General features: G+C 40.4%; 1 long non-coding RNA gene across 1 annotated transcript; it reads right to left on the minus strand.

The window, feature by feature from the left end:
- Positions 1-876: 876 nt before the first annotated feature.
- Positions 877-6,922, minus strand: LOC134295356 (uncharacterized). The gene is made up of 2 exons (XR_010001900.1): positions 2,439-6,922; positions 877-1,084 (listed from the first exon to the last, which is right to left on the minus strand). It is a non-coding gene; the product is annotated as an uncharacterized LOC134295356 (long non-coding RNA).
- Between the last annotated feature and the right edge of the window lie 8,073 nt (positions 6,923-14,995).

Below are 14,995 nucleotides of genomic sequence, written 5' to 3' on the forward strand. Positions count from 1 at the left end.
AAGGACATTGTGTTGCCAGCCAGAGAGCTCTACTGCTTCACCAAACTACATACCATAGGATTAAATAGAAACAAAGTATGGCAATTAAAGTGGAATCATACTGCTACAATATGTATTGCAAAAAGCCTCAGGTCCAGTACTCTAGCCACAACACCATACCAGCAGTTTATGTGTATCAATCCTTTTACTTCGGTTATCTAGAGGCTGCTATCACCACTCCAGTGCTATGAAGGCTTTGTTGTGTCTACTTCTGTTACTGAAGACCAAATTTGTTTAAGGACTATTGAGTCAGTTTGGGAACTGGATTAGGAGTCAAAACATCTCCTAATCTGGAGATGCTTGCAGGTCAAGTGCTTCCCACTAGTATGAGGTTCTCCTTCTCCATGCAATTTTATTTTACAAGCTTGACTGCAGTGGTCGTGAACAATTTGCCAGCTGCTTTGGAATGAGTCAAGGGGAAGAGGAGAAGTATCCATTACTTCTGCTGTGTCACAGGGGCTCCCTCATACCCCACACCCCTAGGATCAGATCCTGGGATATAAGGACAGTGTAGAAGGGGCCTGAGTTGGGCAGGAAGAATGTTTTCTGAAAACACTGTTCACTACATTTGTGCAGATGCACAGCCCTTTCCCTACCCACCCTCAATCCCATAGAAATTTTATATTAGAGATTCAGAATAAATTTTTTGAATTGGGTTACTTGAACAATATTGTTTTTTAATGCTTTAAGATAATAATTCTTGTGTATGTACAATATAAAGGTAATGTAATGGAATTCATGTTTCAGAAATCCAGATTCCATCCTCCTCTGTCTAGCACCTTTCCCTGGAACACATTGGTGAAAATTAGCATTCTTTCATTGTCTTCTTTTTCATGGCCCAGTTCACCATCAACTCAGCCCAAGTTTTTGGAAGAAGGCCAAGTTCCAGCACAGCTGGAATTTTGTACCTTGTCAAGCAGAACTATTCAATAGGAACTGCTCATGTGAAGATAACAAGATCTCCTCCATGGGACTGGCAGAATCAGGGTAGTTGCCTGGCAGTGTTGTGTTGCTGTATTGTTTCTTCTTGCTCTTTTGTTCTTACCTAAAAATAACCATGATTGGAAGAAGGTAAAAAGAAGTATTACTTAGAATGAACCGAAGCATTTTCAGAATAGCATTCAGCCTGTAACTAAAGGCTTTTGTTTAACAGCCAGCCTTAATTCGAGAGATTTTTGGCTATAAGATAATGTTCAGCTATAAGACCTTAGGTTTCTAACCTTTTGAAAATAGGAGCCATAGTTATAGAAACTAAATGGCAGCTATGGTTCATAACAGCCTGGTGTTAGAAATGCTTACTACTCTTCAAAAAATTCCTCTAGCTATCAACTGTCCATATTAACAAGATTTTAAACCTCAGGTTTTCTCTGATGGGAAGCCACCCGCATTTCACACTCTCTACCTTAGGGCCAAACTGGTTATAACAGGACTGTCATGTTTGTTCATCATGTTTCCTCCATTCGTGCATAAAATGTGGAGTAAGCTTTTCATTTTCACAATGAAAGCTAAGTGAAGCAGAGAAGAGCTGAACTCTCCTTATTACCTGCAGCTCATTGAGTTCTCCCCTTAATCCGTAACCAGACTCATTTTAGATATATTGAGATTTTAAGCAGCATCAAGGCTTTATAGCATTGCCTCTACCCTGAAAATATAGTTCTTTAATAAATATTTCTGCATTTTTAGAATTTAGAGATCGCTCATATTCTGAAGGACTCTGTACAGGAAGCCTCTACCTTTCTGATGGGTTAAGGACAGCAACACTCTGGGAAAGGAATCAGTTGAAAAGTGGAACACATTATTTTTAGCTTACAAATGTATTTTGGTTGCCAAAAAATCAAAAATATCACACTACAGTATACTGTGACATATTTATGATTAGTCCCAAGTGAGCCTCATGGGAAAAAAGAACTGATGAAAGGGTAGATCCCTCCTCAAATTTATATAACTCGTCTATAATGTAAAGGTGTTGAAAGAATAAAGCATTAGAAAATGAGGTGTCCAAAGCTGAGAGGAGCCTTAGTCTGATGAGCTTGTGCATGAATCTGAAACTATTGCATAAAATATCAGCACCTTCTTTCTCTGTCCTACATTACTTGGGCCCTTTTTCATCAGCCTGGGATATTTCAAACTCTAGAGCAAACCTGGGAGGCAAGGACCTGAGGTGATGGAAAGGAAAGATGGCCAATGTTGACTCCCCCCTCTCCCTAGCATACTTTTCATTTGAACATTTAAACCCACACATACACACACACACACTTGAAACATGCAAGAAGCAGACCGAGAAACATGGCTTCTTTTTTTAAATATGGATTTCTTGTTAGATATGTTCATCATGGTGAGTTTTACTGACATGTCTTTTACATACATAATTTAATATTCATAAAACAAAGTTGACATACCTTGGGTTGTTGTGCATTTTCCAGGCTGTATGGTTATGTTCCAGGAGCATTCTCTCCTGACATTTCATCCACATCTATGGCAGGCATCCCCAGAGGTTGTGAGTATATTTAAGTCCTTTCAACTGTTATTTATATTGATACTGCAAACTATTAATCACAGCAAAAGGCTGTAGAGGAAATGACACAAGAATCAACCACAGTACTATGTGTTGTTGATGGCTTTCATGGCCGGAATCACTGGGTTGATGTGAGTTTTCTGGGCTGTGTGGCCATGTTGCAGAAGCATTCTCTCTTGATGTTTCACCCACATCTATGGCAGGCATCTTCAGAGGTTGTGAGGTATATTGGAAAACTAAGCAAGGGAGGTTGATATATCTGTGGAAGATCCAAGGTGGGAGAAAGAAACAGAGCACCCAAACATGAATCAAGGAACATGAAAGGCACTGCAGATTGACTGAACCAGAGAAGTCAGCCATAGAGGACCACTTGATGAACCAACCAGAACACAGTATAATATTTGAGAACACAGAAATGCTGGACCACTCTAACAACTATCATGTCACAGAGAAGCCATTGAAATCCACAAACATATGGACAATTTCAACAGAAATGAGGAAACCATGATTATGAACAAAATCTGGACACCAGTATTTAAAAAAAAACTCTAAAATCACACCCCTCACACCTTCTTTCACATTGTCTGTGTTATATTGTTCAATTGCTTTTATTGTATCCAGAAAAGACATTCTTGTCATAATAAGAACTGTATCAAAGTTGCTCACAAAACTTATAATTTTTTTTAAAAAAACCCTCTAAAATCAAAATAGTAAATTAAGAACCACGCCCTGAAAACAGAGGAATTACAGACATGAATCTAACTAACACCTTAGTACAAAGGATTCCCCCAGGCAGGAATCACCCAGGCATTGAAGCTGCAAGGCTTTTCAATGCTAATCAAGGTGATAAATTACAACATTTACACTGGCCTAAAACAGACAAGAGTTCTTTCTCCCACCCTGGATCTTCCTCAGATATATAAACCTCCCTTGCTTAGTTTTCCAATATACCTCACAACCTCTGAGGATGCCTAACATAGATGTGGGTGAAACGTCAGGAGAGAATGCTTCTGGAACATGACCATACATCCTGGAAAGTGCACAACAACCCAGTGATTCTGGCCATGAAAGCCTTCGACAACACATTGACATACCTTTAATATGGTTTCAATTGTTGAAAAACTTCATTGACATTGGTGATACTGATTTGTATTGCAACAATGTTACCCCAAACTTAAAATGTTTTTCTCTCTAAAGATGCAAAGAGGGGAAGGCATCTGCAATATAATTAAGGTAAATGGGTTCATTGGCAGCACATCTGCTCCTCACTGCATAAACTTCTATGGGAATGAAGCCAGAGAAGTAAGATGATAGTTTCCTTGTTCCCAAACATTGCCAGTCAACTGAGGGGACACAACGTCCTCATATCTACCTGTTATGTAATTTCAATTTCTATAAGGACTGTGGATTCAGGCCCAGTGTGTCTAGATCCAAAAGACCGAATGCGACACATACGGGCAGAAGGCAATGATCAGAGGCTTTATTTTCAATAGCAAAAGAGGATGTCAGCAGAGTCAGTGCTCCAAAAAAACGGACATGGTGCAATTGCAAGCATACAAATTTATGTATAGCCTTCTGACGGCTATTCAAAACTACCATGCTAGATTCTAATTGTTCTGAAATGGTTCTGGTTAGGATCCACCTCCTGATATGTCCAAGTCTCTATCCGATGCCATCGCTGGTTGGTTCCAGTCGTTACGGGAAATTTTATAAAATGTCATATTATTTTAAAGGTTTGCATCTGTTTTTGATCTGCCCAAGAGGGGGATGCAAGTGGAAAGGAATGGAGTGGGGTATTCCTTTCCATTTGGGTTCCAGTCAGGTAAACAATGCGTTCCAATCAAGTAAACAAAAAGATGCTCAGGGTTTTGGCAATTTCAATGGAGACCCCAAGCAAGGGGTTCAATGATAAATAGGAGTATAGTGTCTAGATCCAGGAAAGTAATGCTACCCCTCTGTTCTGCCTTGGTAAGACCACAGCTAGGATACTGTGTCCAATTCTGGGCACTGCAATCGAAGGGAGATGTTGACAAGCTGAAATGTATCCAGAGGAGGGAGACTAAAATGATCAAGGGTCTGGAAAACAAGCCCTATGAGGAGTGACTTAAAGAGCATGTTTAGCCTACAGAAGAGAAGGCTGAGAGGAGACATGATGGCCATGTATAAATATGTGAGAAGAAGTCATAGGGAGGAGGGAGCAAGCTTGTCTACTGCTGCCCTGGAGACTGGGATGCGGAGTAATGGCTTCAAACTACAGGAAAGGAGATTCTACTTGAACATTAGGAAGAACTTCCTAACTGTGAGAGCTGTTCAGCAGTGGAACTCTCTGCCCCAGAGTGTGCTGGATGCTCCTTCTTTGGAGGCTTTTAAGCAGAGGCTGGAAGTTCATCTGTCGGGGGTGCTTTGAATGCAATTTTCCTGCTTCTTGGCAGGGGGTTGGACTATGATTCTATGAATCTATGAAAATGCATTCAACAAGTTCATGCAATAAATAGAACTACTTTAAATTGGAGCATTTCTGTAAATAGTTTCAGTTTTATTTCTTGCCCTATTTCAAATTAATGTGATGAACCTTATGCCCTTCCTAACTGGTGATGAAAGTCATTGAGTCTTGTAATGCAACATGAACCTCTGTTTAGGCACAATGGAAATGAGTCATTTGCAAAATACCGTGATCAATAATAATAATTTAAGGTCAAGATTCTCCATCCCATGTCTATGATGTTGCACACTGGATTGCTCTCATGTGTTTGTGCTTGTTGCAGGTCCTCCTGGCTTTTTGTCTACTTGTCAAAAGGTTCTTTATTATTGCTGGGCAGGTCTTGAACATCTCCGCCAAAGCAACTGGGTGTACTCCAGATTAGCTTTTTCTCCTACATAGCTATGTTTCTTCCTTTATGCCTTCTGTCAGAAATATGTCTTGGGATCAACAAAAGGGGACCTGAGCCCTCACTTGGAGGGATTTCTCAGAAATGATGCAGTGTGGTAAATACTGTCAATGTCTCTTGGGTTCACAGAGCGGGTATGCTGCTTTGCCATTTTGCTGTGGATTGTGCTACAAAATGGGGAATTTCTTTGCTATCATGTATTCACAGGCACTAGCTTTGTGTGTGGCTTGTGGGCATCATGGCCAGCACAGTTCCCAATTCATACACTTAGGTGATTTCCATAAATACTGTGGATACAATGTGCTATTTTTGCACCATTTTGAGATTTTCCAAATTATGGGTTTCCCCTGCCACTCTTGGTATGTGCACATATAGATGATGGCAATAGTTATGATGGTGTAACTTAGCATTTTCATCACCCCAACTACAGAATTGTAGACCTATAAAGCACTAGACGGTTTTGGTCCAGACTATCTGAAAGAATGCATATTCATATAACAACCTGACAGAATATTAAGATTTACAAAGGAAGGTTTCTTTCAGTCCCTTCACCATCACATGAGGACACAAGAGAGAGCCTTCTCAGTGGCTGCCCAACAAGTTATTGAACTCTTTTCTGTGGGAAGCCATGAGGCCCCTGTCTGCTTTCTCTTCACTGGCAGGTGAAAACATTTTTATTGAAGCAGGAATAGCTGTTACTGAACATGTTTTATAAATGTGGAGCTTGTTTCCAAAAGGTAACAAATCAATCTGAACAAATTTTATAGGCATTTTTAAAACTATGCTGATGATATGCATTCTTTTGCTATTACAGGCAATTTTCCAAGCCCTGTACAGAAGTGATTGCATACATTTAGATCGTTTTGATCTGAACATAATATTTGACTCCTAGCCAACAATGTGCTGCTACCTATAACTTATTTTTCAATTTATTTATTTATTTATTTATTTATTATTTAAGGTTTTGTTGCCTTTTGGAAACAATCTCTCAATGGCCCCTTCTACACAGCTGTATAAATTCTACATTGTCTGCTTTGAACTGGATTATATGGCAGTGTAAACTAAGGGCCCTTCCAGACAGGCCCTATATCCTAGGCTCTGATCCCAGGTTTTCTGATTTAACCTGGATTTATGAGTCCCCATTGCCAGATAATCTGGGATAAACAGAAAACCCAGGATCAGATCCCGGGATATAAGGCCTGTCTTGAAGGGCTCTAAGATAATCCACTCCAAAGCACATAATATGGATTTTCTGATTTGATAACTTGGATTATCTGGCAGTGTAGAAGCCCCTCCCCTTCAATATATACAGTAGAGTCCCGCTTATCTGAGTTCGCTTACCCGACACTCCTTATTATTCAAGGCAAATGTCCTCCCCTGCTCTTTCTCACTCACTCACTCACCCTGCTGGGTCCCAGCGGGGTGAGTGAACGAGGGACAGCAGGTGGGCGAGTGAAGGAGGGAGGCAAAGCCCCCCCCCCCTGTTCGCTCACTCGCTCGCTCCTTCGCCAGGTCGGGTCCCGGTGCTGCTGGGACCCAGTGGTGAAGGACCAGAGGGACGGCGGGTGGGCGAATGAAGGAGGGCGGCAAAGGCCCTCCTTTGCTTGCTTGCTCACTCGCTCCTTCGCCAGGCCGGGACCTGGTGCTGCTGGGACCCGGTGTGGTGAAGGAGCTGAGGGATGGTAGGCGGGCGAGTGAAGGAGGGTGGCAAAGACCCTCCCTTGCTCGCTCACTCACTCGCTCCTTCGCCAGGCTGGGACCCAGTGCCGCCGGGACCCGGCATGGTGAAGGACCAGAGGGATTGGGGACGGGTGAGTGAAGGAGGACAGCGAAGGCCCTCCCTCGCTCACTCGCTTGCTCGCTCCTTCGCCAGGCCGGGCCCCAAGGCAGCCTGGTAAGTGAGCAAGGGAGGGAGGGTGGGTGAGCTAGCACCCACCCTGTTATCCGTCAGTTTTGCTCATTCTGCTCACCAGTTTATGACAGATAAGCGAGACTCTACTGTATTCTAACTTGTGTGTGTTTTATTTTGTTTCTTTAATTGTATTGTATGATTTCTAATTTTTATATTGTATAATATATGCATTATTTTGTTGTTTTATAAGTTGCCTTGGGTCCTGCTCTGGAGGAAAAGCAGCATTTATGTTAAATAAAAACACAATAAGTAAATAGTGTAGAATTGCTCTCCACAAGGGAAGAGGAAAATCTGCAAAGAAAGGCATGCCAGCTCTTTGACCTCTTAAACAGAACTTCTGTTTCTGGCATAAACTAATATTTGCTGAAAGACCAATGGCAATTCATACAGAAGTCATGATGTTGCAACAACTCCTTTGGATTCTCAGATAACAGGTTAATAAGCAACTATCCAGATTTGTAAGTCCATCTGGTTCAAAATATTCCTAAGTACAAAGGTGAGAGAATTCATTGTTCCATGAACGTTAGATTGTTATAATTCTTCATATATGATGTCATTATTTCACGTTATGATATTATGAATAGCTATATTTACTTCATGCTGGGAAAAGTCAAATGTGCTTGCCAATTAGTTTGTAAAAAAAAAAAGTGTGCAAAGAATTTGAGGCTCAATCATAGTTCGCCAGCATGTGTTTTCCTACTAGTTTTAAATGCCGTAACTTGTCTTCCCATTACAACTGAACATATTTATCCTTTCAAACACTATTATTTGTGGGGAAATAGTTCCTTACTCCATCAAATGTGGAATAAGTCATTGGAAATAGTGGCATTGCTTAGGTTAGTATCACGTAGTGTAGTAATTCATGGTGTCATCCCTATTGCCCTCTTTCTCTACCATAATATTAAAGCTGACGTACCAAAAAAATTGACAAAAAATGTGATTATATTGAGTGGGGTAGGACTGGATGGCTCGTGTGCTCTTTTCCAGCTCTGTGGTTTTATGATTAAAATTATTTGAGCTAAGATATTATAATTTTTATAATGCTTAATGGTTTACAGTCTCATGATTTTCAAAGAAAATTTGGTTTCTCCTGCTGCAGTCAATCTAAGATTGAGAGGGTGAGTCCAAAAGCTGCTCTTATTTTCTCACTGCTAGAAATATGTCCTTCCCACTCCAAGAAATGGCATAATTATTTCACCAGTCTCATGCATGGATTTTTTTTCACATGTAATGTGCATGACATACAGTTCTATTCCCTTTCTCACAATTGACAAAGGCTAAACAGCACACATTTCTAAGCCAGGAATAGGTGAAGTGCATTTCACACAACTATGGGGAAAGAGGGAGCTGTTAAAAATCCAAAGTAGTCTTCTTTAGAGGAAAAAAAAGAGCTAAGTCACACCCTACTTCTAAAAGACTGTTTGAAAGAGGAGCTTGGTATAGCCAGACACTTCAGAGAACATGACTAGGTATGTATTTTTACACTCTTTTTTTCCAAGGAAAGGAGATTTCAGAAATGTGATCTGCTAAGGACCGAAGAGGACAAAAATGCCCCCAGCTACTCCAAACTTGCTCCACCATGATCTAAAGTACAGCAAAAGGAAGTTTATTTTCCTTTTTTGCAGTGTTAGGAAATTTCCAGTCATCTTCATAGGTTTGGACTGCCATAGAAAAGAGAGCACAAGAAATATGGGGTTATGGTAAATAAATAATATTTAGAAACATACAGAGGAAATAAGAGAATAAGAACCAACAAACTCTAGCTAGGCAATTCCCCGGGGAATATCGGCCATAGTCAAGACTGAGAAAAGTTTTTCATGAGCATTCAAGGAAGTGCCAAGGAAACCGCGTTTTAGGATTTGAAACTTGTTTATTATTCTGAGCGTTTGAGGAAGCAAGTTAAGACATTAAGACAAGCTGCATCCCAGCTGTGCCTATTGGGACAAGAACACAGTTCAGTCTTTGCAACCCTGTACTGTTGTTTTCCATCTACACCAAGTCTTTATGTAATTATTACATTTTAAAAATCCTCATTTTCCTTCAAGGAGTTTGGGAATGCATCTCACACCCACCCACTCTGTAAGGTAGTTTGAAAAATACTGAAAAATATGACCCCCATATCTGCATACCCTTTATGTCAGTGGTTCTCAACCTGTGGGTCCCCAGGTGTTTTGGCCTACAACTCCCAGAAATCCCAGTCAGTTTACTAGCAGTTAGGATTTCTGGGAGTTGAAGGCCAAAACATCTGGGGGTCCACAGGTAAGGAACCACTGCTTTATGTGGATACCTGACAATTAACCCTAGTACGGGAAATAAAGGACTTCCAAGAATGCCATAGAGTTGTGCTGAAGACTTAGAAAATCCCTAGAGGCCATAGTTCATTGCAAGTGGATAAATGAAATTGCCATCCAGTAGGTATGGGAGCTGTACTGTAAGGCTTGTTTCAAAGTGAACTGCATGGCTGGATGTGAATATAAATCCTGGTGTCCCTGTTTCTAGTCTGAGTCAATGGTCATTATGTCATGTTAGCACTCACTAACCAGATGCATAGATAGGCCCATCATCTCAAAAACCATAATCAGAAATGCTAAGCTGCGTGAGCCTGAATATATAACTTACGTGGTCCATATAGTTAAAGGAAAATTAAGTGAGATACAATATTTGTTAGTCCCCAGTGGCACAGTGGATTAAACCGCTGAGCTGCTGAACTTGCTGATCAAAAGGTCAGCAGTTCGAATCCGGGAAGCGGGGTGAACTCCCTGCTTCTGCCAACCTAGCAGTTCGAAAACATGCAAATGTGAGTAGATCAATAAGTACCACTGTGGCGGGAAGGTAGCGGCCCTCCATGCAGTCATGCCGGCCACATGACCTTGGAGGTGTCTATGGACAACGCCGGCTCTTCGGCTTAGAAATAGAGATGAGCAACAACCCCCAAACACTACTAGACTTAATGTCAGAGGAAAACCTTTACCTTTACCTACAATATTTGTAAATATATTGTATCTTCCTGAATTCATTAGTTCCATGTCCCTCACAAGGTAATATTTGTGTAATCAGGGTGAGTGCAGCACAGCCTAAAACCAATAGCTGGCCTTCCTCGGGTTAGTAAGGCTAGAGAGGTTGTTTGGGTGACCAGATCTCTTGTAGTTACTGGGCTAGTTTTAGACTCTAGCCTAAAAAAACGTTTTATGCTAGAGTCTCTATAAAAGATGTCAACTTGTTCTGTGTCTTTTTTGGTGTACACTTCCCAAGGCAATATTATCCCAAACTGCCATGACCACCTTGAGCAGTTTGCACTTCAGTAACCTTCAAATTTAGCAACCTACTTTCAGGATGAACACATTCACTGGAGATATTGCCTAATCTCTCACTTCAATTGGGTTTTATTCTGGCTATTGTTGGAAACAAACCAAATAGACCAATGAATACAGAAGCTGGTACAAATATTTACCTGTAATAGTTCTTATGACTCTAGTTGCACAATAAGCTGAGTCTTCAAAAGAGTAAACAAATATAAATAGTTGTGAGTCAAAATTCTTGCAACTACCCTTGTATTAAACAAGTCAAACAGGCATACTTGGCAGGACCGTAACAGTTCAAATTTCTTCCTCTAGAAAATATCACAATCGCTTATTTGGATCATTGTATAGATTGCCATACTATTACATAATGAGAAGTGTGGGAAACAATTCTGCTGCATGAAATGTCTCTTATTTTTTTGTGCCATGCATGAGTGAGATGGTTCTATCTCTTAAATCTACCAAAAATCTGTTGTATGGACTGGAATGGCATTTCAACCCACAAAATTGGATTAAGCACTTGTCAAACAGGAATTTCAGTTCAAAGGCTCTCTTACTCAGCACTTTAGCTCTATGGGGTTCTTCCACAGTGGGATCCTTTATTATCCTCCAGCCTCTGGTGATGTAGGGATGGGCACATTGGGCAGCAACAGCACAATAAGGAGTTGCAACAGAAAGATATTGGTGGGAGGAACAAGGCTTTCCCACTAGGTCTCAGAAGGGTTTCGGATGCCTGTGTCACAGAAGCCACCTATGGTGCTTGCTGGGTATCACTATAACACCGAGATAGCAAATTCAGTGCCCTGAAGTACTTCCGCAATCTTCTACCATCCAGCTTCATTAGTTGTCCTGGCTTCTGACATTATGTAAATTTCTGTAAAATTGTGATCTATTTTCCAATACAAAGGTCAAGATGGCAACCTCACCCATTCCAAGTATAAAGTTCAACTAAGCTGGCTGTTGAATTTTACCTTTTGATAAGAGCCCTTCACTTCACTGAGGCAGCAACTTATTTTAAGGGTCCAGGGCAAATTGCATGGCACATCCAGGTTTGCCCTCTCAGAGACCTCTTCCTCCACATTCTTTTGGCTGTTTCACACATGAACTGAGGTTATACTTTAGACCCATAAGCTCAGAAATGAAAAGCAGATGAAATACATTTTAATGAGCTCTAGTCCAGACTTCTTTCATAGCTCGGGGAAGTCAATACTAGACATCCCTGCATGTTGGGCAAGAAGCTGGTTTAATGGGCATTTCCTCTGCCCAGTGATTGCTGGAAAAGGTGGCTCTGAGAAGGGACAAATGATTTAGGTTTCTAAAAGAGCATTTTGATCAAATTAGGGTTTCAAGTCATCCCCAAAGAAAGTAGAGCCTGTCATCATCAAAAATAACTTTATAATACGGATGTTATTTAATTTAACTGAAAGGCACTATGACGTCTTTGTCTCATCCTTTTTCATGGTTTTCACTTTTCAGATAGCAGGTGTTCTTGCCAGAAAGCCACGTAATGCAGAACAATCCTGTATTTGTAAAAATAAAACACTGAATTATTCTTGCTCTACAGCAGTGGTTCTCAACCTGTGGGTCCCCTCCCCAAGTGTTTTGGCCTTCAACTTCCAGAAATCCTAACAGCTGGTAAACTGGCTGGGATTTCTGGGGTTTGTTGGCCTAAAACATCTGGGGACCCACAGGTTGACCACTGCTGCTTTACAGAAAACGGTTCACGTTCATTTTGATATCACACAGTGCACACTTCGACACTAGCAGAGCTAAAAACCACAACTGCTTAAACTTCCTCCCACTTTGAAGTGAAACGCCCTGTATAGAAACTTACGACTTTTTTTAGTTTTAGTAAGAGCTTAAGATGGTTCAAAAAGAAAGTTGTCGCCTGCTTAATTCACGATATACAGTATACAGTTCTTATACACAGCAATGCACACTGTTCCTTAAATGTCCTTTTAAAACAATTAACAAATATTTTGGTGGTTAAAAACTGTTTGGGATAGCTTGTGTCTAAAGAGAGATAATGATTGTCTCATGGTAGAACACTTCTGATAAGGAAATCGGTCTTTCTCTCATTCTCAGACTTGTCTTACAATCCCATTTTTTCTATTTTTTCAAATATTTTTATTTAACATTTTATAGGAAAATAGGGGATGGGGGACAAGGGAAAGGAAAAAGAAAAATTTGGGGATAATAGATGAATTATTGGTTAATTGCATCTAGTATGTCACAAGGAAGAAACAAAGGGCAAAGGTTGCTGAGGAATGAATGGTTCTTTTACAATATTATTATTACGACAAGTCTTCATCTCTGTTTCTTTATTTTTGTTCTAGAATGCATGTATTTTATAGAGTTTATTAAAAAAATTAATTAGCTGTGTTTTGAAGGCTTTTATGGCTGGAATCACTGGGTTGCTGTGAGTTTTCCGGGCTGTATGGCCATGTTCCAGAAGCATTCTCTCCTGTCATTTCGCCCACATCTATGGCAGGCATCCTCAGACATCCCCATACAGCCCAGAAATCACAGCAACCCAGTTAATTAGTTGTTTTTGCACATGCTCATAAATATTGCATACACGTGAAATAAATATTTTACGGAGGGACAGGTCTTAGAAGAAAAGCAGTACTCAACAGACAAACCCAGCAAGCTAATGTGTAGTTTAAACACAGGAGATATGTTTGTTTTCCATTCTTTCCAGAAGATCAGTACAGCAGGAATGAGGAACTTCAAGAAGTAGTAGGTCCATTCTATACCTTGGGGCAATTGATGTAAAAGTCTTGCTTCTCAGAATCCAAGAAAAGGCAATGTAAATGGAGAGGTCTATGGCAAAATCCAAAGATTGAACCCTCTCTTACTTTAGGATTCCTAGCAACGATTCTTTCTTCCATAATAGCAACAAAAGCAATGCATATAATAAATGGCTTGGGAACTCAATATTTGATAGAGTACCTCTCCCTATATACACTCCTCTTAGACACCCAAATGGTACTAACATTGGTTTCTTCCACTCACCAAATTAATATTAAAAGTCTTTTTGTAAATGCCTTTGGGACCTAATTTCTCTTTTTCAATATACATGGTTTTGATTGAGTTACCTCATCACACAAAAGAAAATGATCATTCTAGCACGCTGCTACACACTTCCTCCTTTGAGCCCACTGGACCCCATCACACGACCTAAGGCAATTTCCGGCAGGACTCCGTAGAGCAAGTGTCCTGGCAGCATGATAGGATATTTCCCTGGGAACATGGGAGGCTTATTGTGTTCCATAGAGAACAACACACTTATCCCTGTGGGATGAAGTAAGGGGTGCAGTGGGTGACGTGGGGCAACCGTTTTTCCCACGTTGCCCCACAGATTCGCCATGTTGTGTGGCAATGAGGTCCTTAGTCTTTCTGCTGTTTGACTTAATTTGACTGAATATGCTTTTAATTTGTTTTTTCTTTAATATGAAATTGTGTGTTTTGCTTTAATTGTATACTGCCCACATGCCGAGATCTCATATGAAAGCAAAGGATGGAAATATTTTAATTGATGAATAAATGAAATAGCATACCAACCTTACAAGAATACAGAATACATTGTGGTCAACAAGAAATGTGGATCTCTTAAAGCCACGTTGGACAGCTTAATGTCCTATAGATATTGTAAATTGGCCATGCATCCCATTATCTAGCCTGTTTGGGTTTGTGAGTGCTGCACAAACTGCCCGTCCACATCCTAATGGTACTTCCTTTGGTATAAGCATTTTCACCCATGACTGCTTGTTGGACCTCACCAGTCCCAGGATCCTATCTGAATAGCTGTTTGTTGATCAGCATTCCTGCCAGAACAATGCACCATAAACATAATTTGGCCTTGAAGAGCTGCTTGTTCCACCTTGCACCTTGGCACGTATAAGGATTCTACGATTTGTGTAAGGTAAGGTGATGAACCAGCATGAAACATTAACTATACATTAATGTTCTTTTTATGCATTTTATTATCCTTGATGCTTGAATAAATATTTTGAATTAGGAGCCTGGACTGAGTCACAAAACCAGTCCCATACATCTCAACTAGCTTTCAATGTAAACTTGACTGCTTACATCTGAAGCTATTTGATTATTTATAAGAATCTTGAATGGAAGGACTGCTCTTCAACTCCAAAACAAACAATAAGCAGGGAAATTCTTACCACAGGTCAAAATCCATGTATGCTTAGACTGTGGTCAATTAATAGTGGCGGCAGTCCTTGATTAAGAAGCAAACATCTTGCAGTCTCTTCATAAAGATAGAACATTCCCTTCCCTACAAGTCACAGAGGGATTAGCTGGCTGACCTCCATCCTGTCTAGAT

This window comes from Anolis carolinensis, chromosome 1 (genome assembly GCF_035594765.1).
Source record: "Anolis carolinensis isolate JA03-04 chromosome 1, rAnoCar3.1.pri, whole genome shotgun sequence".
Taxonomy (NCBI): domain Eukaryota; kingdom Metazoa; phylum Chordata; class Lepidosauria; order Squamata; family Dactyloidae; genus Anolis; species Anolis carolinensis.